The sequence below is a fragment of the Tupaia chinensis genome, unplaced genomic scaffold (genome assembly GCF_000334495.1).
Source record: "Tupaia chinensis unplaced genomic scaffold, TupChi_1.0 Scaffold000547_1, whole genome shotgun sequence".
NCBI lineage: Eukaryota > Metazoa > Chordata > Mammalia > Scandentia > Tupaiidae > Tupaia > Tupaia belangeri.
Genome location: NW_006160059.1, coordinates 596,129 through 622,821, shown reverse-complemented (window position 1 = coordinate 622,821; position 26,693 = coordinate 596,129). Strand labels below are relative to the sequence as shown.

Here is a 26,693-nt window from a genome sequence, read left to right as displayed (position 1 = left end):
TTCCCTATGGAATATAGCCTTTTATATCTTTTTCTTCCCTCATTTCCTCTAGTATGTCAATAGCAGCATAAAGAATGCATTGCTTCTTGGCTTTGGGGCTAAGATTAAGTGAAGCACAAAGAATAAACACCTTAAGGGACAAGTTGCAATGGCAACACAAATTATTCCACATGGGAAAGATTCTGGGTTCACATTCTGGGACCTTCCTGAGTCCATCAGACACGGGAGTGGGTGCCTGCAAGCGATGCAAACTGAAACCAAGGTTGGGTCATGGCAAGATCTTACACAAAGTGTCTATTTCTTCCTCTCTCTCAAATAAAATAAATCAAGATGAGTGGACATTTTTGTCTTCTTCCTGATTTTAGAAAGAAAACATCTAGTATTTTACCATTAGTAGGATGTTTGCTTTTTCTTTCTAAATGTCTTCTCAATTTGAGAAAGATTATTTCTATCCTTAGTTTCTTGACTGTTTTTGTCATAAAAGACATTTTTTAAAATTCCTTTTGTCTATGTCCATTGAAATGAACATGTGAGTTTTATCCTTTATTCTAATTAATATGGTGTACTACATTAAATTGTTTTTCTATTTTGAACCAACTTTGCATATCTGAGATAAATCTCATTTGGTCATGGTATATAACTCTTTTAATATGCTCATTAGTCAAAATTGCTGGTATTTTGTTGAATGCTTTCATGTCTATATCTGTAAAAAGATAGTCATCTGTAGTTTTCCTTTCCGTGATACTTTATCTTAGCATCCAATTAACATAGGTGTATATGATGAATTGAGCAGTCTTTCTTCCTCTTGTACTTTTTAGAAGAGATTTGCGAAGGGCAACTGTTAATTGTAAAAATGTTTATTTAGTCAATTCACCTGTAAAGTCATCTCAGCCTAGGCTTTTATTTGTGGGAACTTTATATTACTAACAGTCTTACAGTTTCATTGATTTTATCCATTTTTTTATAGTCTATCTAATTTGTATCCGCTCTAATCTTGACCAACTTTTTGTTGTTGTTGTCCATATTTTCATTAGTTCTACTGAGGTGCAAATATTTACAAGTCTTTATTCTAGCATTTACATCATCTCACAGTCCCATACTTTTTGAAGTGATGAACTGTATTTACTCATCTGGCTACATTCAGTTATCAACTGCTTAGATATAAGGGCGATGTCTGTAACAATTGTCTCATTTTTCAGTATTTCAGCTGATTAGAGTAGGTGGGTAGGCATCACTTTCTTTTCTAGACTTCCCTTTGTATATCCCCTCCTAAAGTTATACTTTTATTTAAAAATTACTTTCTCAGATCAAGGAGAACTAATCCTTGGGCAAAAACATTTAACTACTTACTAAATTAATTTAAAATTTAACTATAATTTTCCCTTTTGTTAACTGTATTTTAGGATAAATATCAATGACTTTGGAGTCAGATAGAACTGCCTTATTATCTGAGACATTCTATTTATTAAATGTGTGACACTGTGAAATATGTGTGTGAATTTCTAAATGGGTTATCAAATAAATAGCTATATAAATATATATTTTGTAAAGCATGTATAATTCCTTAAAGACTTTGACACACTTTAATCTCATTTCTTCATCACTTACATGCAGCATTTTTATGTGCAATTTATGTAAAAGTCACTAAGATTGTGCCTTTAAATATAGGAGAGACTCAAATACATTGTTTTTGTCTTCTATATAATATCCTTATAAAATAATTACTGTTATTAACTGGTTTAAAGAAGTCCTGTTGTAACTAACAAATTTATGTCTAGTATTTAAGTTCTGACTTCTTTCCACTCATGAGTTAAGTAGTTCATTGATGGATATTTTTTTTTAATGAATGAAAACACCAAATGTCTTACTTAATTTGAAATATAACATATAATTCTATCTAGCCCACTTAGAGGTTTTGATCATGTATATAATTTTCAAATGTTTCTGAAATATTTAAGATGATGCTACAGTCCCTTTGCTAGTTTAAGAAAAATAAATGTGATCCAATACTTGGACAATGTTTGCTTTGCCCTACTCACAGTATTTGGTTTCCAGGAAGAATTTCGATTGTAAAGGTTTTTCTGCTTCAATATGCATCAATAAATTTCCTCATAACCTAGCATTCTGTGTGCTGAATTATAATGAGGTACACATCATTAAAGAACAGCATAGGGGATCAATGAACTTAGACCCAAATTCAGCGCCCCGGATTGGCAGTCCTAGTGGAAAGAATCACTCTATTTAAACGTATTGCTGATGCCATTTCCAAGCTCAGAAGTTACAGTTATTTTCCTCTGCAGTGGATCTTCTTGATACAAGGGGTAGTGTGTTCTGCATATGATTTGGGTTGATCTCCAAAACATGTTTGCTGTCTTAATGAGTTCTCAAGAGACAGCAAAGAAAGTAGGGTTTCTCATTTACAGGACTCCCAGTGATTTGAAGCATTCATCACACAGCTACCTCATATGAATTCATCTTTTACATAAACCTGCTTTGGTTTGAAATTGCACATGATATTCTAAGCCAATGCCTAAAGTCTTATATCATAAAAAGTAAATAAATAGAGAATGTGCACACCAATTGACACATGATGTATTCCTAATTTAACAGAGGTCAGTATAGCACATTAATATTTGGAGCCCACTTTTCAAAAGGTTGTAACATAGACTTTCCTATTTGCATAAAATTGAGTACAACCCTCAATTGGTTAGTTGGAGTAAATGTTCAATGTGTGGACACAAAATTGCTGCCACCAAGTGGCAATCCTCACAAAACATAGCTTAAAGTATAATTTTAAGTAAAATATATAGGATGATATCAAAATGAATGGGAAATGCATTATATTATTCTACCTACAAGCTGATTATGAGACAAAGAAGATAAATGTGTAATATCAGGCAATTCTCATAATAGAAAAAAATCAATATGATCTATAGCTGTTTGGCTGAGAATATAAAGGTCATAGTATTGACATAAAATAAATTTTATTTTTTGTTAATATTATATTTTAAAGAAATCTTTAGCCCCAATAACTCAGTTCCCGATAGTTCCTTTCCTATATACATACAATACAGTAGATGTTTAGTTATGTATTGCATAGACAGAAATGAAGATTTATTTGAAAGGTATTACTCAAAGAACTTTTATACTGATCTTACTGTACATCACCTACGTTTTTCTCTGATATGTAGATGGCAAATAGAGTCAAACTCATGCCAGGTGCATGTGTGTACATACCCCAAATCCTGAGACGATAATGAAACAGAAGAGGTTGCAGCATGGTCATCCTCTCAGCAGAGATTTGTTGCTTTCTGTCTCTCAGTCTCTTCAGCAAGTGCACACACCTTATAAAAAAGCATATCCCAATAATAATAAAAAAAGGACAATGACTTGCCCACAATTAAATTTTAACCTTTCTTTTATTAATTTTAAGTTTCATTTTTTTTCCTAAAATGAGCAAGAGAGACATAAAGAGCACCCCCGACAGGATCTTCACACCATCATCAACTCTCAGGTCCAGCCAGTCCTGTATTATGGGTGCCTAGAGCATCTATAGAGGTCTCTGGGTATGAATCAGAACCCATGAGGATCAGCCTCAAAGTGTTGTGTTTCACCACTGTGTCATCGTCAGCCCCAAATTATAACTTTTTAACATATGACTTTCCTTCCATGATCGTTATGCTTTTGCAAGCACCATCATTTATGGAATAACCAACTACATCAAACACCAATGAGGTAGCTCATACTATATTGATAAAAAACTCACTTTACAATGAAAAGAATAAAAGAAATGGAAAAGGGGCCTGCAGAGGTGTGATAGTTAGGGTGTTGGACTCATATGGCTGACTGCAGATCGAGTCTCAGACCTGGTGGCTTAAAATCCATACTGGGTGCATGTCTATGCATGCTCAAAAACCCAGGAGGAGAATGGATTGTGGAATGGCCAACACTCTCTAGGGGCAAATTTCCTACTTTCCCTCTCACTGTCTCTGTCTCTCTCTCTGGCGAGACAAGTACACTAGATCTGTATCTAAGAGATTTATGGGCAATACCATTGGCCACGTGACACAGAAGTAGCTGATGTAAACAATGTTAGTATTTCTTATTGATGGTTCAATTATAATAATTTCATTTTAGAGAAATCACATACAAGGTTACAATGTAGTCTTATATGATGTATGTATGTGTGTGTGTTTCTAAAGCAGTTTCTCTCATAATTAGTTTTCAAAATCAATGGGAACGGCAACAGCAGTTGGTGTAATGACTATGTCACTGGACTCCCATGTAATCAACCACAGTTTGAGTGCTGGACCCAGTAGCTTAAACTCATGCTGGGTGAGTGTGCATGAGTGCTCATGATCTCAAGAGGAGAATGGAGGAGAAGGGATTGTGGTGTGGCCCTCCCTCCCACAGAGGGTTATTTCTCACTTTCTTTCTCTTTGTTTCCTTTGTCTTTCTTATAAGTGCACTTGCCCTATAGCAAAAACCTATCTGCTCACCCCCCAAAAAAATTCAATGGGAAGAAAAATGTGAGAATATCACTTCTAACAGTTTTCCTTAATGACCCAATCACAACAATTTTGCTTCTCAGCTGTGCTATTTCTGATGTATTAAAATCCTCTTAGGAAATGACTTCACAAGGAAATATAACATAGTCTTGTTTAGTTAGAATCTAGGCTTAGTCTCCCATATGGCCATTTTGAGATTTCATTTTACTAAGAAAACAGAGGTTAATAAATGCCAAGTTGTAGCAAAAATAAGGTAAAAAGTTTAAATGGAAGATAATCTCATTTAAACATAAAACCTGAAAATTATTGATAAATAATAAGACCTGGAAAACTAAAAACTATAAAATTATACTACAAAAGATAGAACTTAAAGAAGTCAAAAGCACTATGTACAGAATGACACCATGTCTATGTTATAAATATACTTAAAATTCATGTGTTTTCAGTATTTTCTTCACTTATCAATTTTCTTTCAATTTCCATAAAGTTTGAATTTGGGGGACTTTAAATATTTTGTGAAAGTACATAATTTTAAAAAATGACAATTATAGAATTCAAAATTAATGATACTTCCCTCAATTTAATAGCTAATACTCTAAAGCCACTGTGAGCAAAACATATCACTTAGCAAGTAGAATAGTAAAACCTAAAATAGATTCATGTGATTATAGAAATTAAATATGTAAATAGGATGTTAAAGAAGGAGAAAACCTGATTAGAAAATCATCACAGAGAAAACTGGAAAAAATGTATTAGGAGATTTATTGTCCTTTCTCTGTTTTTTATTATTTCCCCATGAAATTCCTATTATTTATATGTAAAACTTCTAATTTTTTTCTTTAACTGGCCAGAGGGCTTGTGGACTCACTAGAGACAGACAGAGAGAGAGAGAGAGAAATAGGAAAAAAGGGAGAAAGCAAGAAAGCACCTTCTATGGGGCGTGGTCACACAGCATTTTCTTCTCCTCTATCTCTCCCTCCCTCTTGGGATTTTGGGCATGCATGCACATATGCCTGGAGTAAAGGTCCTAAATATTTTTTGATTTGTCTTCGAGTCTTTTACCTTTACCTTCATATTTTATTTCCTATACTTTCCTTTTATTTGTTTTTTAATTCTTTTTGTTTTTGATGGAATACAGTTGAACAGAATTAGAATGTTCTTAATGATAAGACTGTGTTTTTTGTACTTACTATACTATGGTAATCTATTCATTAAAAAACTTTATGTAATTTTAAAAAAGACTAAGGAACTGTGAACAAATTACTTTTTTAAAAAAACACAAAAATTCTGTGAAACACATGAATACACCTGAGACAGAAAGACATAGGGAGGTACAGTAACAAAAGCACCCAGATAGTGAATGTTCACACTACAATGCCTTCTGCTCTATTTCTCCTTTTGGGCAAGCATGCTCACAGGTACCCAGTGTGTTTTTCAAATTCCTGAACTAGGGAAAGTTTGTCTCATGATAAGCTGTCTCAAGAAAAATGAATAGTACCATATTAGATGTGACCCATTATGCTAATATCTTTTCTTCCAGTACTTTCTACATTTCATATTTGTATTGTCATTATACCATCTAGATACAGAGCTCTTCAAAGACACTGAATGTAAATTGATTCGTCTTTTTTCTTTCTATGCTTCTTCACTAATTTTCCAGCCTATAATTTGGTCTGCAGTAGCAATTCAATAAATATTTAATGTAAATTTAATATGCATTTAAAAGAATCAAACTCATAATGAAGAAACAATTTTTTTTTTTGGAGAGGTTTTCTCTGTAGGGCACATGCGCTCGCCAGACAGACAGAGAGAGACAGAGACAGAAAGCGAGAAATCACCCCCCAGGGGGGATGGTCACACCGCAATCCCTTCTCCTCCATTCTCCTCTTGGGATCTTGGGCACGCACACACCTGCGCCTGGGCTGAGTTTTAAGCCACCGGGTCCGGGACGCAAACCACGGTTGACTACGTGGGAGTCCAGCGACATAGCCATTACACTAACTGCTGGTTCCCAAAACAATCTTATTTTTAAAAATGAGAGAGAGAGAAAGAAAAACCATGAAGAATAAGAATTTTTGAAATGTCTGTGTAAAGGATTTAGCAAAAAAGCAAAGATTAAAGTGTGAAAGATTGTCAAATGTGGGACCAGTAGATGGCATAGTGGTTATGTTGCTGGATTCCCACATGTCTGATCATGGTTTGAGTCCCAGATCTGGAAGCTTGAAACTCATGCAGGGGACATGTCCATGTTTGCCAAAGATCCCAATAGGAGAATGGAGGAGAAGGGATTGTGGCATGGTCAACACCCACAGAGGGTGATTTTTTTTGCTTTCTGTTTCTGTCTCTCTGACAAGCACATGAAACTTATAACAAAAAATCTCTTTCTCAAAAAAAAAAAGAGATTATCAAGTGTAACTGTTTACATACTGGAAATTGACAATGAGCATGAACCAAATTGGAAAATGTTTGTTAAAGAAAACCTGCAAATTCTCAGTCAGAAACATGGTAGCCTATGGCATTTTATCCAGTATTGCCTCTGTCTTTCACCTGGGTACAACATGTTTAAATTTTTCCTTGACTGGAGAGACAGGCCATGATGCTTTGCAGATCTTTTGCTTTGCTGAAGAACACTGATGTTTTTGGAAATTGAATTAGAAAAAAATTATTATACATAAAAACCAAAAAAAAAATTGGAATTAACACAAATGTTTATCAACTAGTAAACTGAAAAAATATGTTTTAGATATACAATGTAACTGAGTAATAAGAAGTGGAAGCCTGACAATGGTGGCACAGAAGTATACAATCCTCTGTGATGATAGACCTACACAGGAAGGCCCAGGTCTGCATCTGGGTATCTTCTGTAAACTATGGGTGCAAGTGTGCTCTGATGGTTTGGGTTGGTTGGGACTGGTTATAGATCAGAGTGTTAAGACCCTTTGGGGATGCCAATTTCTCTCTCTCCCTCATTTCTTTCTCTATACCTCTCTTTCACATGGAAGAAATAAAATAGATTTTAAAACAAAGGAAAAGAAATGGAGTACAGATATATGACACAATATGGCTAAACCTCAAACAAATTATGTCATGCAAATGAAGGCAGACACAAAAGACCACATAATGAATGGTTTATGAAATATCATTTAAGAAACATTTCTTGTTTTGATTTCATCTTATTCACTACTTAGATGAAAATACCAACCAACGTGTTTGTTGTCCTATCAGAAATTATCCCCATACCATAGCTTCAGAAACAGAAGTCCAACAAAAATCAGCAAAAGCCATTTGTGAAAATCAATTGTCCATATAAATATTAATATATAAAGTAATCTCTTTTTTATTATTTGCAAAGTATATGAATCATCCTTTATATCAGTAAAGCTAATAAAATTTTTTTAAGTATTTATTTTTAAATTTTATTTATTCATTCACTCATTCATTTCTAACTCAATGAGAGAGAGAGAGAGACAGAGAGAAAGAGAGAAACAGTGAGAAAGCAAGCTACCAGGTCCGAGACTCAAACCCTGTTAGCCACGTGGGAGTGTCCAGTGCCTTAACCACCACGCCACCTGCTGGCCCAAAAGCTAATAACAAATTAATGTATAAATATATACAAATTTTTTAATTGCTGGAGGATATGTGCACTTTCCTGAGAGAGACATAGAGGGTGAAAAAGAAAGAGGGAGAAAGCACCCCCCCCCATGGAGTGTAATCACATTACAATCTCCATTCCACTATTTCTCCACAGTTGCACATGCTTGGTGTGTTTTTCAAGCCATAGAACCAGGATTTGAATCACAGTTGGTCATTGGGACCTAGCTCCATTAACCACTAGGCTAGGGGGCCGTTCTTAATTTTTTTCTTTATATGAAATATTTACACATTGATCTGACCCTTTTTTTAAAAAAATATGCAATAGTTACATATTAATCTGACACTCTTTTAGCAGGAGCATAAATCTACCCACAAAAAATAATAAATTTCATTGTATGAAAATTAAAAAATAAAATTTAGAAATATATTTAAAGACCTGAATTTTAAATAACATAGTAGGAGAAAAGTTTATTTTTGTGGCTAACATGAATGTAACATGCAGAACAGACTGACATTTGTCATTTGAAGAGCTCCAGACAATTTAGGGACTCTATTTGACCTCTGGCCTTGACCTTTGCAATTCTATCAAAAAAGAATACATTATTCTTTTTATCATCATTTTGCTATCTTGATTAGAATTTAGTATCTTGGGATTTAATTGGTAGAAGAGCTGTCCAGAAAAAATAAAAGAAAGAAAGAAAATTTATTTTTAGCTTTAGGCATAGTGTACTTTCTCCTACCCTTCATTTTAAATTACTTGGTGCTTATTAATGTGCTGCTTTGAAGCAACCCTCTGAAAATAATACTAAATAATATATTGTATTTTTTAATAAGTCATTTACATTCATGATTTCCAACAGGGAAGTAATGTCTTTGTGTTTTTCAAATATTCAGAGATATAAAATTGCATGTCTAAGGCCTGGGTAATAGGTAATTTGATATAAATTTCATAGCCCTTAAATTTCTTTATGTAAAACTTCTACTTAAGAAATTAGTTCTCTCAGGGTGGGAAAGCAATAGAAAATATTATCTAAATTTTATAAGACTATCAACTTTATTTTTAATCCTAAAAATATTTTACTTAAACTACACCATAACTCTGGATTTTACTTGCATAACAATAGTATACTTTGTAAACTTACTTGGTTAATATTGAGATGCTTTACTGAAGCTTTTATTTAAAGGGGTCAATTGCATTAAATTTTCCCTTTTGTTTATCCATCTAAAACATGTGGATTGAAATAGTGGAAAACAGATCAGTTTATATTCCATATCCTTCTATACAAATTCAAATTAGAAAAATAACTGAAGCCCCACTTGAAATGTCTTCTATTATTTAGAGGTGATTAAGTTCTAGAATGTTGGAATTATAGTGAGTTGGGGATTTTTTGGACTTAATTCAAGAGTCTGACATTATCAGGCACATGGTATATATTAGTGAAACACATCACAATCTGCCCTTGGTATTCATGCTTAATACTTCATTCTAAGAGAGAAAAGAGACTAAAATAGAAAATGTTGGTAGTAAATCTTAAAAAATGTGAAATAACTACCTAATTTTATAATAACATAAGAAAATGACTAATGATGAAATGAGAACAATAGACATAAAACACTGCTTCTTAACCTTTTTCTCCCCCTCTTCTCATATATTTGCCCCCCACAATTCTGGGGAAACAGCTTTTGCAAAAGCTACTATTATAGCGGTGAGTCTACTTGAGTCCAATTAATCCATGCAACTTAAGACTGCATGGACACTGATTTCTTATTTGAGAGACAAATTCTTTGTTAAATCTCTGCCTAAATAAGAGGTATAGGAGGAAATTCAACAAACCATTTTTTATTTTTCTTTCCCCAGTTTTTTTGCTAGTTTCTCTTACTCTACATTATTCAGCAGTGGTATTCCCATGGTTGTTACCCTACAGTTGATTTCTTTTCCTAGATAGTCTCATTCATCCTCCTAATTTCAATTTCTACTTGTATGTCCAGTACTTCTCCTAACGTACATGTGAAATTCACTGCCTTCAAAATTTCTGGAATATAGAGAACTATCTAAACCGGGACTCCTGGACATTTCAGTCAGATACCAACAAAGCATGCTAAATATGAAAATAATAAAAAACTGAACATAGGGACCAGTAGTTAGTGTAATGGCTATGTCACTGGACTCCCATGTAGTCGACCGCGATTTGAGTCCTGGACCCGGTGGCTTAAAACTCACACTGGGCGTGTGTGCGTGCGTGCCCAAGATCCTGAGAGGAGAATGGAGGAGAAGGGATTGTGGCGTGGCCATCCCTCCAGGGGATGATTTCTCACTTTCTGTCTCTCTGTCTCTCTCTGTCTGTCTGGCGAGTGCACGTGCCCTACAGCAAAAACCTCTCCAAAAAAAAAACAAAAGCAAAAAACCAAAAAAACTGAACTTATATATTATTTTTTCCATCTCATAAATAAATAAATCTTGTGAATTCTTTTTTATTTCAATTAATAAATATGATGTCATGAACTATGTCTCCCTCTCTCCCAAATCACAATAAATAGCAAACTGAGCAGGAAATTATACTCTTTTCTCCTCTTTTTAAAAACAATTTTTAAAATTTTGTGTTTGTATGGTTATTGTAAGGACTGCAAGTGGCTATTGGAGAGAGACAGTGAGAGAGAAAGTGAGAAGTAATCCCTTTTCCTCTATTCTCCTTCAGGGATTTTGGGTATACACAAAAATGCACCTGAAGTGGTTTTCAAGCCACTATGTCCAGACTCAAACCATGGTGAGCCATGTGGGAGTCCAACACCTTAACCACCACACCACCTACTAGTCCCATTCTCCCATGTTTAATTGATGATAAAATTCTATTATTTCTAAGTCTTTACCATATCTCTTATAAGTCCACTCTCACATCTAGATTTTTCTGATTTTCATTCTCACATAATTTTTCACATAATTTGTTTCTCCTTTATATATATATAGGTAGATAGATATATGTATGTGCTCTCTTTCTCTCTTCCCCCATTTATAAACCAGATAGATAGATAGATTGGCTTTTAATATGAAATATGTTTCATTATTGAGAGTGATTTTCAGCCCATCATTACCTGATAGGACTACTTTGTGCAAATGAGGAAACAGGAAAAGGGATCTCCCCCAAGACAAATTGTTACCTTGGTCATTGCCTTACAATTTATGTCTATGATAAATACGAGACAAATAACATCCCTGGAACTATGCAACAGAGCATTTACATAAGAGCAACACTTTTTCATAACATGCATCTGTTCATTCTGATGTTCCATTCAAACTCTTTAATCGCCTTTGTTATCTACTACATTAAACTTACTTTTTATCAAGGAAAATTCTCTCTATGACTTTATTTCTACAGTGACTTTTTCCATTGCATGTCTTCTCATGCTTGTCCATCTCTAAAATTCTTTATTCCAAACATAAAACTACATATAGGATCATGCATTTTTGTTAAATATGCTTCCAAATTTCAAATCCTCTTTACATCAGTTTGTAAATTAATCTTAACTCCATTTTTAGTCTCTCTCTGGTAAAATTACCATAGACTTTTCCATACAACCATAAACAACTCCTTTTTTAAAAAATTTTGTTTGTTTTACTTTTTTTTGGAGATGTTTTTGTTATAGGGCATGTGTACTCACCAGAAAGAGACAGAGAAACAGAAAGCAAGAAATCAACCCCGGGAGGCCAGCCATGCCGGAATCCCTTCCCCTCCATTCTCCCCTAGGGATCTTGGGCATGCACGCACACGCACCTGGTGTGAATTTAAGGCACCGGGTCTGGGACTTGAACAGCGGTCAACTACATGGGAGTCTAGAGAAATAGCCATTACACCAACTGATGATCCTGAACAGCTCCTTTTTAATGTTTATAACAATGTGTTGAATCTATTTATATGTTTTGGTCCTTGTTTACATCAAGACTCATGTGAGTAAGGACTGGGTATTGTCTTCAATCCCCATGGCACTGTGTATTCCCAAGTAGGAATTGAACATATACTTGTATTTTTTTGATGAATAAATAAATGAACATAACTGTATTAACTAGTAACGTTAGATAAAGAGGAGAAAGGATGTGAATTAAGGTATTTTCGGTGCTAGTACCATCTTGGGTGCCTTACATATACTAAATGAGTATATGTAAGAAAAATCATATGAAGAATGAATGAATTCATCTTTTTCCTAAAAAAGTAACCAAGGCTTAGAATAATTAAATAGCTTATCCAAAGTGTCTTTAGTGAGTTGCTTTTAAACCTCCTCTCTTGCAAAGCACACACAATGCTGTCTTTCTACATTGCGAATCAGAGCAAATCCTTTGTCGCAGTGAATAAAATTTTTCATTATTTCTTGATAAAGAGAAGACTCTTTTGAAATTTTCCTCAGACCATGCACATTTGCCTAGTGAACACTTGTCAAATAGTATCACATTGTTCTATACAACAAAATAAAAAAGAAATACTATATCAGTAACATGATACTGGCATAAAAACAGACACCTAAACCAATGAGACAAAAGAGAAAATCTAGAAATAAATCCACACTTTTTTTTTTTTTTTTTGGAGAGGATTTTGCTATAGGGCATGTGCGCTCGCCAGAAAGACAGAGACAGAGAGACAGAAAGCGAGAAATAACCCCTCAGGGGAGCTGGCCATGCTGCAATCTCTTCTCTATTCTCCTTTCAGGATCTTGGGCACGCACGCACACGCGCCCTGCCTGCATGAATTTAAGCCACCAGATCCAATACTCGAAACCTCAGTTGCCTACATGGGAGTTCAGCGACATAGCCATTATGCTAACTGCTGGTCTCAATCCACACATTTATATGAAAAATTTAATTATAAACATTATAGCTAAGTTACTTGATTTGTGTTAGTCAAAATATCAGGTGCTGGTCCCATAGCCTAGTGGTTAAAGGAGCTAAGGTCAACCATGGTTCAAGTCCCACCCTAGTAACTTGAAAATCACACTGGGCAAGTGTGCATGCATTCCTGAAACCATGACAGAGGATAAATGTAGGAAAAGGGAATGTGGCATGACCATGACCCATGGGAAGATTCTTTCTCTGTGTCTCTCACTCTGTCTCTCTGGCTCTTTGTCTCTCTCTGGTGAGTGTATTTGCCCTTTCACAATTAAAAAGATATATCAGGTTGTGTGAAAAAAAAAATGATTTTTAAACTGTCAGATGTGTTTTTGTTTGCTGTTAAGGTCTAATTAGTTCTAAATTATTATCTATGATTGTTATGCTAGAAGTTTTAATAAGTACATTTTAAAAAGAGATTATTCCACATAATTATGTAGGTTGCATTTAGAGCCAAATTAATATTTGATTCTTGCAAATATGATATTTTCTGGTTTTAAGGTTTTAATTTGTTTATATCCCAATGTTGTACTTCATTTATTTGTCCATTTAGCTCTACACGAAGTGATAAGAATGAATTTACTTGTTTTATATAATGATTTATTAAATAAATTTTGAAAACACTTTGATTTTTTTGAAGATTCACACTAGCAGACACCAAAGAAACAGAATTTTTTGAAAACTAATAATTGAATGATGGTTTGTTTAGTTAATCTGGGTATTCTTGTTTGAAACTTGTTTTTCAAAATGTAAGCATTTCTGAATGACAAAAGTGGGAACAGCCTCCTTTGTGCCATACTGAAAAGTGAAGCAAATTATCTGAACTATGTATCATTCATTCATTCATTGAGTCATTTACCAAAACCCCTAAAATGCTCCCCAAGGTCCCTAGCATTTGCAATAACAAACCTGCATCTTTCAATAATCAATAAAATACTGTTTAGGACTAAGAACTCACAGAAGAGGAAACTATCAGAGAAACAGTGACTTAGTGAGTAAAATATTAGAACACATAAATGAGCAACTCTCTTTTTTACCTCCTGAGGAGAATGGTTAATAGAAGAAAGAAATGGAAGGAAACATTTGCAAAACCAAGCAAGCAAACAAAAAATGCTCTTAATTAAATCTTGGAGGACGATGTCAACTTAGCCAACTCCCACTACATATTCAAATTAGATAGATGTTTAAATATAATTTGGCTTAAAACACAATGCATATTCTGTTGTAAATTTTTCATTTGTGCAAAAATTCAGAATGATACCCAAACTCATTAGACTTTGTCATGTTTCTGAAAGTCATTCATATTTTATGTTTTATGGTAATGGTTATAATTACTTGTATATAGATATTTTTCCTGCATCTAATAATCGATTATGTTTTATAGCCTTGCCAAGAATGTGTAAAATATGAGAATGACATGGGGAAGATAATAAACAAATAAATGCACCTCTTCTTATCACTTGCTTCAAAGACACCACAAGAAAATTACTTAAAGATTAGTTTGTATGCAGTGGTTTGAAATATTTATCAATCTTGTCAAAAGTGACAGTTTTTGAACAATATATTGGATTGTCAGAAAATCATGACATATTTTTGTGTAGAAAAAACATAGGAAAATATGCCATGACTTTTCAGACAACCCAATACAACTTAATTAATTAATATTTTAAAAACATTCTGTATCAGGACCAGTAAATAGCCTAATGGTTACAATGCTGGATTCCCACATAGTCAAAGTTCAAGTCCTGCACTCAGAAGCTTAAAACTGTCACTGGGTGCATGTGCATGCTTGGCCAGAATCCTAAGAGGGGAATGGAGAAGAGATTGTGGTCTGGCCATCCCCCTGAGGGGTGATTTCTCACTTTCTTTCTCTCTGTCTCTCTCTCTTTCTCCAGGGAGCACACATGCCCTATAGTAAAATCTCTCAAAAAAAAATTTCTGCATCAATTCATTATCTTTTTTATTTTATATGTTATCAATAAAATTATTAAATTTAACTGTTATTGAGTTTTCAATTTTGTTTTGTTTTGCTTTGTATTGTGTTTCTACTTCTGGTTCTTCTCCACCAATTTAATGGCTTCTTTAATGTTGTTTTGTCAGATTTAAAGTAATGATAGCGTTTTATCTTAGGGGCATGAATCTATTTTCTTATTGCTTTTACATTTTGTCAGTGTACATCTTTAAAGCATACAAAATGAATTTTCTCACCATGAATACACTGTATATTAGTCCAGTAAAAGATATTACCAAACACATTATCATCAGCAGATGATTTCCCATTTTTGTGTCTGTTAAATGTTTTGCTTCTTTATTTTCCCTCTGATTACCTCCATCCCTCCCCTACTGCCCACCCGCCACCCACACCAGCTCTAGTATCCACAGTGGCTCTCCACATTTTTGTACTTTCTAATCTTTCAGTTTCTGCCATAGAGAGCAGACATTTGGTAAATATTAAGTAGGAACATACAATGTCTCTCTTCCATAGTCTGGCTTGCTTTGCTTTGTGTTGAATTTTGCATATTTCTCCATTTTCTGTCAAATGCTAGGGTCTTGTTATTTTTTATGGCTGAGCAGTATTCGATAGTGTATCTTTACCACACTTGTTAGGTTCATTCGTCTGCTCTTGGGGATTTGAGTTGATTCCATATCTTAGCAATTGTGAATAATGCTGCAATAAACATGGATATGCAAGTATTTCACTGCATGAGTGTATTCCTATCCTTTGAGTAGATACCTAAGAGTGAAATTGCTGGAGCACAATCCGAGCTTTATTTGTGTGTTTTTGAGGAAACTCTATATTATTCTCCACAGTTGTTATACTAAATTACATTCCCTTTTCACTGCAAACTCTCCAGCACTTATTATTATATGTTTTCATCTTAGCCATTCTGACTGTGGTTAGGTGGTATCTCATTGTGGTTCTGATTTGCATTTCCCTTGTGATAAGGAATGCTGAGCAAACGATTTTTGGCTGTTCATATGCGTTCCTTGGAGAGTTGTCTGTTTCCTTATTTTGCCATCTTTTAGCTGGATTGATTTTTTTTTTTCAGGTAAGCTACTTGAGTTCTCTGTATATTCCAGTTACCTGTCCCTTATCTCAGTCATAGTTTTCAAATATATTCTCCCGTTCTGAGGGGTATTACTTCACTCTAATTATTGTTTCTTTTGCTGTGCAGAAGTTTTTAGTCTTATACAATCTCACTTGTCTATTTTTGGGATTACTGCCTGTGCTTTGGGGGTATTATTTAAGATGTCTTTGCCTACTCTGTTGTCCTCAAGAATTTCCACTGTGTTTTTCACCGGTAGTTTTATAGTTTGAGGATATATATTTAGATCTTTTATCCACAGGGCATGTATATAAATGGTTTTTTAAAGTTTCTCATATAAATGATCATGTGCTCAATTACTGTGTTGTTCACATTCTTAATTTTCATCTTTCCTTATAATATATATTTTCTATTTTCACGATAAGCTTAAAAATGCCAAAAAGCATTTGATGTCTCATTTCTTCCATGAAATTTCTACATTGATCACAAGATGTTTTTAAAACAAAACAAAACAAAAGATGTGATGATAGAATGTATTTTGAAGGAAGAAAATATCAAACATATCTTAAGAATTTCTAGTTTGCTATACTCATGGAAAAATAGAAGATGAAAAATAAAACATTTTAATGAAAAGATGAGCTGACTTAAAGAATTTGAGGGTGAATATATGAGCTGAAATATTTAAGAGGGAGGAAAGAATGAAAATGTGAATTTATCAAACACCATGATAGTAATGTTATTTAATGAATTAAGAATATAAAGAGAAGTTCCTCTGACATACTTCTGCATCTTCTGGAAATATGTGCATACTGCATTAAAGTCTATATTTCTTCTTCTTCTTCTTCTTCTTCTTCTTCTTCTTCTTCTTCTTCTTCTTCTTCTTCTTCTTCTTCTTCGTTTGTTTGTCACAAGGTGTGGATGCTCAACAGAGAGCAGAGAGAGACAGAGACAGAGACAGAGAGAGAAAGTGAGAAATCACTCCCTGGGGGAGAAGGGGGAATAGCCATGCTGCAATCACCTTTCCTCCATTCCCCTTTTGGGATTTTGGATAGGCATGCACACATGCTGGGTGTGACTTTCGAGTCACTGGGCCTGGAACTGGAATAGCACAGTTGGCCATGTGGGATCCAGTGGCCTTAGCCACCATGCCATCTGCTGGACCCAAATTTGTATTTATATTTCCATATGTTTGGTATGACTAATGGCAGTAATTGTGAAGAGTCCTGGGGGGAAAATGGTCTGTATTTTCTTCATGTTTACTACAAAGCCCACATATAAAAATGAAGGTTTTCACCTTTCTGACTCTACCAGGCCATCACCAGTTTGAACCCCTGTGACTCTTCCCAAATCTATCAAAATACAAACCTGTTTGGATTTATTATTTTCACATTTGATTTAGAAGCTCTCCCTTTTTAACTCTGACACAGACATACTACTCTGTGGCTTAAATATTTAAGCACAGGTTCTTTCTAAGATTGAGAGAAAAAAACTACTAACACATCAAAAATGTCTAATGTTTAATTCAGTGAGTTAAGTTTTCTCAAACTCTGAAGCTTAGGTGAAGCTGTTTGGAATTTCTTCAAGAGAGAGACAGAGACAGAGACAGAGAGAGAAAGTGAGAAATCACTCCCTGGGGGAGAAGGGGGAATAGCCATGCTGCAATCACCTTTCCTCCATTCCCCTTTTGGGATTTTGGATAGGCATGCACACATGCTGGGTGTGACTTTCGAGTCACTGGGCCTGGAACTGGAATAGCACAGTTGGCCATGTGGGATCCAGTGGCCTTAGCCACCATGCCATCTGCTGGACCCAAATTTGTATTTATATTTCCATATGTTTGGTATGACTAATGGCAGTAATTGTGAAGAGTCCTGGGGGGAAAATGGTCTGTATTTTCTTCATGTTTACTACAAAGCCCACATATAAAAATGAAGGTTTTCACCTTTCTGACTCTACCAGGCCATCACCAGTTTGAACCCCTGTGACTCTTCCCAAATCTATCAAAATACAAACCTGTTTGGATTTATTATTTTCACATTTGATTTAGAAGCTCTCCCTTTTTAACTCTGACACAGACATACTACTCTGTGGCTTAAATATTTAAGCACAGGTTCTTTCTAAGATTGAGAGAAAAAAACTACTAACACATCAAAAATGTCTAATGTTTAATTCAGTGAGTTAAGTTTTCTCAAACTCTGAAGCTTAGGTGAAGCTGTTTGGAATTTCTTCAAGGATCTTTTATCTATAAGTCAGAATAGAAATACAAAAAAATAAGAAAGTCTAGTAATTCTTTAAGTCAGAAATATCCCTTGTTAGAGAATTCTTTAGTTTCTACATGAAAGAGACAGATAAATGGCAATTGTGTGTTCATTTAAACATGAAAGTAATATGATCAAATTCCAAAAGATTTAAACAAGTTTGCTGAAATATTATACAAGGACATAAAGACCTATTATTCAAGTCAACTATTAATCTTGCCAGAAAATATAAATTGAACAAAAATATTAATTTGAAAAGTGCAAATACAGTGTAGATTATGACTCTTAATTCATGAATAGATAGCTATACTCACAAATACAGATGTAAATAATAAGTCCTGCTATTAAGTGTTTTCTAAAAGAATATCTAAGGAAAGTAAAAAGATCTTAGTTTATAAAATTTGTGATGTTCTAAATAATTGGAACAATAATATTATAATAATCGGGAAAAAAATGAAAAGCTACTGGATGATAAAGATGGAGATTTTAATGACTGTATTGACTCATAGGCATGGTATTCATTCTGGAAAAATAAATGTAATACACTACAAAATCATATGTGATTCAATGTAATATAAGCAATAATATGATAATAACTAAATGAATAAATAAAAGAATTGTGTAATTCCAAAAAAAAAGCTTCTGATTTCGTTTGATTTTTCACGTTAATTGTTAACATAAAATATTCCCAGATTCTTACTAATTAATCCCAACAATTTGTCTCTGAAATAAAATTTTAAAACTTTAGAAATAATATGGGGCCAGCCGTGGAGCTCGTGTCCTGGACCTGGCAGCTGGCTTTCTCGCTTTCCCTTTCTCTCTCTCTGTCTCTCTCTGGTCAATTTAAAAAAATAATAAATGTAATTAAATAAGTAAATAATTACTTTAACAAAAGAAATAATAGATTAACCACCCTTCAAGTGACTCAAAAGAATTCTCAAACTGAGGGATTATCAAAGACATTCAGATAGAAATGTCATAGTTAATAGCAATAAAATGATGGTAGTCACTATGATATTGAAATAAGGCTTACAATGGCCTCTAAGTGTTTAAGTGAAAAGAGTCACATGTCATTTGCTTTATTAAAGAAAAGCTAGAGATGATTAAGTTGAGTGAAAAAAGAATGTGAAAAACTGAGATTAGTTTCTCAAGATAAGTCTTTTGTGCCAGTTAGTCAAGTTGTGAATGTACAGAAAAAGTTCTTAAAATGATATGATAAAGATATGATATTGATTAGACTGATGGTTAGGAATCCCTGATGAATCACTTAAACCAACTTTGTGATGTTTTAGCATGTATAACTTGTCTGACGCTCATTCCTATGGTCTATAAAATACGAAAATCAACTTAGTGCAGATGTAATGTTTTAATAAGGAAACTTATACAAATACAGTAATATTATGCCTATACATACTAAGCATTTAGAAGGACATTCCATATGCTTTCTTAAACTCCAGTCCTTTTGTCTATGGACATCATAATGTCTATTCTTTATCAAGTCCTGTGATAAGCAAGGCTTATAATGCTAATTTTTTTCTATAATATTCTTTCTATTTGGTATACAGTTATATACTGTTTTAATGCAATTTACTTTATTGTGTTTTGCAGATATACTGTTTTACACTAATCAGAGCTTTGTGGCAACTTTCATTATTATTGTATTGGAGACTGGTGATCTTTGGAGTTACTATTGTAATTATTTTAAGTCACCACAAACCACAACCATATAAGACTGCTAAAAATGTGTGTGTGCTGGCAGCTCCAATGAGCAGTTGCTCCCCATCTCTCTCTTTCACTCTTTAGGTATCCCCATTCCCTGACAGAAAACAATATTTTTTTTTGAGAGGTTTTTGCTATAGGGAGCGTGCGCTCACCAGACAGACAGAGACAGAGAGACAGAAAGCGAGAAATCACCCCCCAGGGGGGATGGCCACGCCGCAATCCCTTCTCCATTCTCCTCTCAGGATCCTGGACATGTACGCACACACGCCTGGCGTGAGTTTAAGCCACTGGGTCCAGGACTTGAACCATGGTCGACTACATGGGAGTCCAGCAACATAGCCATTACACTTACTGCTGGTCCCCAGAAACAGTATTGAAGTAAGGCTTACAATGGCCTCTAAGTGTTCTAGTGAAGAGTTGTATGCCACTTGCTTTATTAAAGAAAAACTAGAGATGATTAAGTTAAGTGAGAAAATAATGTAAAAAACTGAGATTAGTATCTCAAGATAAGTCATTTGTGCCTGTTGGTGAAGTTTTGAATGTACAGAAAAAGTTCTTAAAGGAAATCAAAAGTGCTACTACAGGGAACACAAAGAAAGTAAAACATACTTATTGTTTATATGGAGAAAGTTTTACTAGTCTAAGTAAAATACCAAAACAACAACACTATTCTCCTCAGCCAAAGTCTAATTCAGAGGAAGTTCTTAACTGTGTAAAGACTAAAAGAAGTAGAAAAGGTGGAGAATAAAAAATTTAAAATAACAGATGGATTTATGAGACTGGAAGAAAGTAGCTGTCTTCATAACATCAATATACAGGGTGAAGCTGCAAACACTAATGTAGAAGCTGCAGCAAGTTATCCAGAGGATCAAGCTAAGATAATTGATGCAGATACACTAAGTACTAGATTTTCTGCATAAACAAGACAGTCATTTATTAGAAGAAGAGATCATCTAGGACTTTCATAGCTAGAGAGGAGAAATCAATACCTGGCAAAGTTTCAAAGGAGAAGCTCATTCTTTTGTTAAGGACTAAAGCAGCTAGTGACTTTTAAGTTGAAAAAAGAAATGCTTTTTTACCATTCTGAAAATCCTTACCCCCCTCTAACCCCCCTCTTTTTTGAGAGATTTTTGTTATGGGACGAACACACTTGTTAGAGAGACAAAAAGCAAAAAAAAACATCTCCCCACCACCACCCCAAGAGAGGATGACCATACCACAATAACTCGCCCTCCATTTTATCCTTGAGTATTTTGAACATAGATGCATACACACCCAACATGAGTTTCAAGTCACTGGGTCCAAGAATCAAACCGCAATTGGCTACATGGGAGTCCAGCATAGCACTTGAACCAGTATGCTACATGCAGGCCCTTGGTCCTGAAGATATATACTAAACCCATTCTTCCTGAATTCTATTAATGGAACAACAAAGCCTGTATAACAGCACATCTGTTTACACCATGGTTTACCAAATACTTTAGCCCATTGTTGAGAACTATTTCTCAGAAAAAGATTCATTTTAAAATGTTACTGATAGATGACGATGCACTTTGATGGTGATGCCCAGGAACATTGTCGTTTTCATGCCTACTAGCACATCATCGATTTTCTAGCTTATGTATTATGGAGTAATTTTGACTTTCAAGACTTATGACTTAAAAATACATTTTGTAAGACTACAAATGCCATAAATATCATTTGCTTCAATGCATCGGGGCAAAGTAAACTGAATTATTCTATAAAGGATTAATTATTTTTTAAGAATTACTTATTTAATTTAATTTTTATCATTTTTAACTTGCTATAGGGCATGTGCATACACCAGAGACAGAGAGAGAGAAAGAGAAAGAGAGAAAGCAAGCCACCAAGTCCAGGACTTGAATTGTGGTCAGTCAGGAGGCAGTTCAGCACCTTAACTGTCACACCAGTTACTGGCGCCAGGATTAACCATTTTAGATGACATCAAGAACATTTGTAATTCATAGGAGCAGGTCAAGAATATCAACATTTATAGGAATTTGGAAGAAATTAATTACAACCCTCCTGACTTTGAGGAGTACAAGTCGTTAATGGAGAAAGAAGCTGCAGATAAGGTAGAATTAACAAGAATCATAAAATGTAAGTAGAGTCTAAAATGAAGTGACTTTGAATTACTGAAATCTCATGATAAAACTTGAGTGAGTAAAGAGTTGTTTCTTATAGATGAGCAGATAATTTCTGGAGATGGAATCTACTACTTGGGAAGAGACAGTGAGTATAACTGAGATAACAAAGGATTTGGATATTATAGAAACTTAGTTGATAAAGCAGTGGCAGGATTCAGGAAGACTGAATTCAGTTTCTAGAGAAAATCTACAATGAGTTAAACTTTATCAAAATGGCAATTCTACCCAAATTAATCTACATTAATGCAATTAATGCATTTAATGCAATTCCAATCAAGTTACAAGAAATAGTCTTCACAGGTCTAGAAAAGACAATCAGAATTTGCTTGGAATCATAAAAGATCCTGTATTGCAAAAGCAACCCTGCACAAGAAAGTGGAGTAGAAGGCATCTCACTCCCTAACCCAAAATATATTACAAAGTTGTGATAATCAGACAGCAGGTATTGGCACAAAAACAGACACGTGGACCATTGGAACAGAATAGAATCCCCCACCCCCAACAACAACAACAGCAACAAAAACTCAAAACATACAGTCAACTGATGTTTAACAAAGGACTCCAGTCAATCTAGTGAGAAAAGAAAATATCTTTAGCAAATGATGATGAAAAAACTGAATATCTACTACAGAAAGATGAACCAGGACTACTATTTCTCACCAGTAACAAAAATCAATTCAAATGGAGCAAAGATCTAAACCTAAAGTTAAAATTATAAAAATTTTGATGGAAAACACTGGGGAAACTTTAGGAGAGATTGGGGTAGACAAAGACTTCTTAAGAACCCCATAACACAAGCAATAGTCTCAAAAATAGACAAGTGGGATTAACAAGAATCATAAAATGTAAGTAGAGTCTAAAATGAAGTGACTTTGAATTACTGAAATCTCATGATAAAACTTGAGTGAGTAAAGAGTTGTTTCTTATAGATGAGCAGATAATTTCTGGAGATGGAATCTACTACTTGGGAAGAGACAGTGAGTATAACTGAGATAACAAAGGATTTGGATATTATAGAAACTTAGTTGATAAAGCAGTGGCAGGATTCAGGAAGACTGAATTCAGTTTCTAGAGAAAATCTACAATGAGTTAAACTTTATCAAAATGGCAATTCTACCCAAATTAATCTACATTAATGCAATTAATGCATTTAATGCAATTCCAATCAAGTTACAAGAAATAGTCTTCACAGGTCTAGAAAAGACAATCAGAATTTGCTTGGAATCATAAAAGATCCTGTATTGCAAAAGCAACCCTGCACAAGAAAGTGGAGTAGAAGGCATCTCACTCCCTAACCCAAAATATATTACAAAGTTGTGATAATCAGACAGCAGGTATTGGCACAAAAACAGACACGTGGACCATTGGAACAGAATAGAATCCCCCACCCCCAACAACAACAACAGCAACAAAAACTCAAAACATACAGTCAACTGATGTTTAACAAAGGACTCCAGTCAATCTAGTGAGAAAAGAAAATATCTTTAGCAAATGATGATGAAAAAACTGAATATCTACTACAGAAAGATGAACCAGGACTACTATTTCTCACCAGTAACAAAAATCAATTCAAATGGAGCAAAGATCTAAACCTAAAGTTAAAATTATAAAAATTTTGATGGAAAACACTGGGGAAACTTTAGGAGAGATTGGGGTAGACAAAGACTTCTTAAGAACCCCATAACACAAGCAATAGTCTCAAAAATAGACAAGTGGGATTACATCACATTAAGAAGTTTCTGCACAGCAAAAGACACAGTAATTAGTCTAAATTGACAATCCTTAAAATGGGAGAATATTTTTGTAAACTATGCCTCAGATAAGAGACTGATAACCAGAGTACACAATGAACTCAAGTGGCTACCCAGAAAAATTATGATCAACCCAATAAAAAGATGAGAAACTGAACTGAAGAAACTACTATCTATGGAAGACATATGAACAGCCAAAAGGCATATAAACAAATGTCCAATATTCCTCATCATAAAGAAGATGCATATCAAAACAAGAGAAGAGACACCACCTAACCACAGTAGAAATGGTGAAACTTTAAATAAAAAAAAAGCAAAAATGACAAGTGTTAGTGAGATTATGGTGAAAGGGTAACTCTCCTACACTTTGGTAGGAATGTAAGTTGGTCCAGCCACTGTGGAGAACAAGATGGAGGTTCCTCAAAGATCTGCAAATAGATCTACCATGTGAGTCAGCAATTCCACTCCTGAGTATCTACCTAAAGGACATGATAATGGTCAGATGTGCTTGCACATCTATGTTTATTGCGACATTATTCACAATTGCTAATACATGGAACCACCCCAAATGTCCATGAACAGATGACTGGATTGAAAAAGCATGACAGATATATTCTATGGAATACAACTCAGCCATTAAAAAAAAAAAAAAAAAAACAAGACTCTATTATTTTATAAAAAGTGGATGAATATGGAAGAGTTACTACTGAATAAAGCAAGCCAGGCTATGAAAGATTATATATTAAGTGTCTCCACTTAATATATACCAACTGTCCACACACTATGGTGGAAACTGAAAGGTTAAGAGATATAGAAGCATGGAAAATGGTTATGGATTCTAGAGACAGTGTGGGAAAAGCATGGGGAAAAAGGGGAGAGTGTGAGGAAAAAAGTTAAGGAGAAAAATAGAGAGGCAAGATAGTTATGGGACACACAGAAGTATTATTATCTGTAATGATAATGTGTATAGTATGCTCAACTGAACTGTTGTGAGGTATATTCATGTTGGGTAAGTTCACTTCACAAGCTAAGTGATGTATAGTGATTGAATGTATAAAATTTATTTTTTTAAATGCTATAAAACCACATCATATGCTACAGAGAAATCTCCTATGACAGGAAAAGTCAACTAATGCAACCAACTAATTGATGTCTTAAGAAACTGCCACAGATATCTCCTCTAGGAGCCCAAGACACCAAAGGGAAAGAAGGCCAAGGGGAAGAAGGTGGCTCTGGACCCTGCTGTCATCAAGAAACAGGAAACCAAGAAGGTGATAAATCCCCTGTTTGAGAAAAGACCTAAAATTTTTGGCATAGAACAGGACTTCCAGACCAAAAGGGACCTCATTCCTTCATCAAATTACTCCACTACATCCGACTACAGCAGCAAAAGACTTTCTTCTATAAGCAGCTCTAAGTGTCTCCTGGAATTAATCAGTCAGCTAGACTCTGGACAGCCAAACAGCTACTCAGCTGCTTAAATTGACCCAAAATACAGTTCAGAGACAAAAGAAGCAAAGACTGCTAGTCTGACTGAGAAGAAAGTTGTCAGTGAAGGGGATGTCCCCACTAAGAGGCCTTCTGTTCTTCCAGGGATCAACACTGTCACCATCTTAGTGGAGAGCAAGAAGGCTCAGCTGGTGGGTGAATGCACATGACGTGGACCCCATGGATCTGACTGTCTTTCTGCCTGCCCTGTGTCGGATGATGGGGGTTCCCTATTGTATTAGCAAGGGGAAAGCCAGGCTGGGACGTCTGGTCCACAGGAAAACCTGCACCAACGTCAATTTCACACAAGTTAATTGAGAAGGCGAAGGTGCTCTGGCTAAGCAGTTTCTCAAACCACTAGGTTTGGGACTTGAGCCACGTAGTCAGTTACAATGGATCCAGATGCCTTAACCACCATACTACTGACACCCTTCTCTCTCTCTCTCTTTTTTTTTAAGTTTATTTTTTTTTTCATGAGAATGAAACAGAGGGAAAGATAGGCACCTTCAGTGAAGTCCTATTCCATAATCCCCTAGCTTTTGCAGCCATCCAGGGTCAGGTGCACACATGCCTGATGTACATAGGTCCACCAGGAAACCAAACCTGTTATCTTTCAAATATATCCAGCTTCACTTGACAGCACATCACTGCTGTGCCATTAAACTTACCCTAATCCTTTTTCTTGATCAAGGTTGTACCTATGCGAAAACATTTTTTTCTAGAATACTCTTTTTGCTTCTTTAGCATAACTAGCTTTTTCTTCTTTTCTTCAATAAATATTGTCTTCTTTATAGTTCTTGAGATCTAACTTAGTTCTGGTTTAATCTTCAGATATGACATTCCAGTCAAAGTCCTGTCCAATAACAAATATTTCCAATTTCTGATTGAAGGCAACAGGTATTATTGAACTTATGCAAAATACCATTCTTTCACAAAATAAGAAATCTCCCAAATATTTTCCAATTACAGAGGGGTCAGGAAGGGAGAAAAGTTTATATTTCCATTTAACAAACAAACAAACAAGAAGGAAAAACATTTTAACAAATTGTTAAACCTATCAATGGCTCAAAAGAAAGCAAAATCCTTAAATTGTGAAAACAAAACATAGTAAAGAAAAAGACAGTAATGTTTTAACCAAAAGTCATGAATTTCTTTTTCACCAAAATTCAGTCTTATGTAATTAATCCATTTTTTTGTTGTTGTTGGATTTGCAGTGTTACTGTGGTACGATCTTTATAGTTAAATCCTGGAAGTTAACTTTCAATGTTATTGTTGATATTTCTT

At 34.7% G+C, this 26,693-nt stretch overlaps 1 pseudogene; it reads left to right on the top strand.

The window, feature by feature from the left end:
* The first annotated feature begins 148 nt into the window (after positions 1–148).
* LOC102476670 (60S ribosomal protein L7a pseudogene) lies at positions 149–25,820 on the top strand (annotated as a pseudogene).
* The last annotated feature ends 873 nt before the right edge of the window (positions 25,821–26,693 follow it).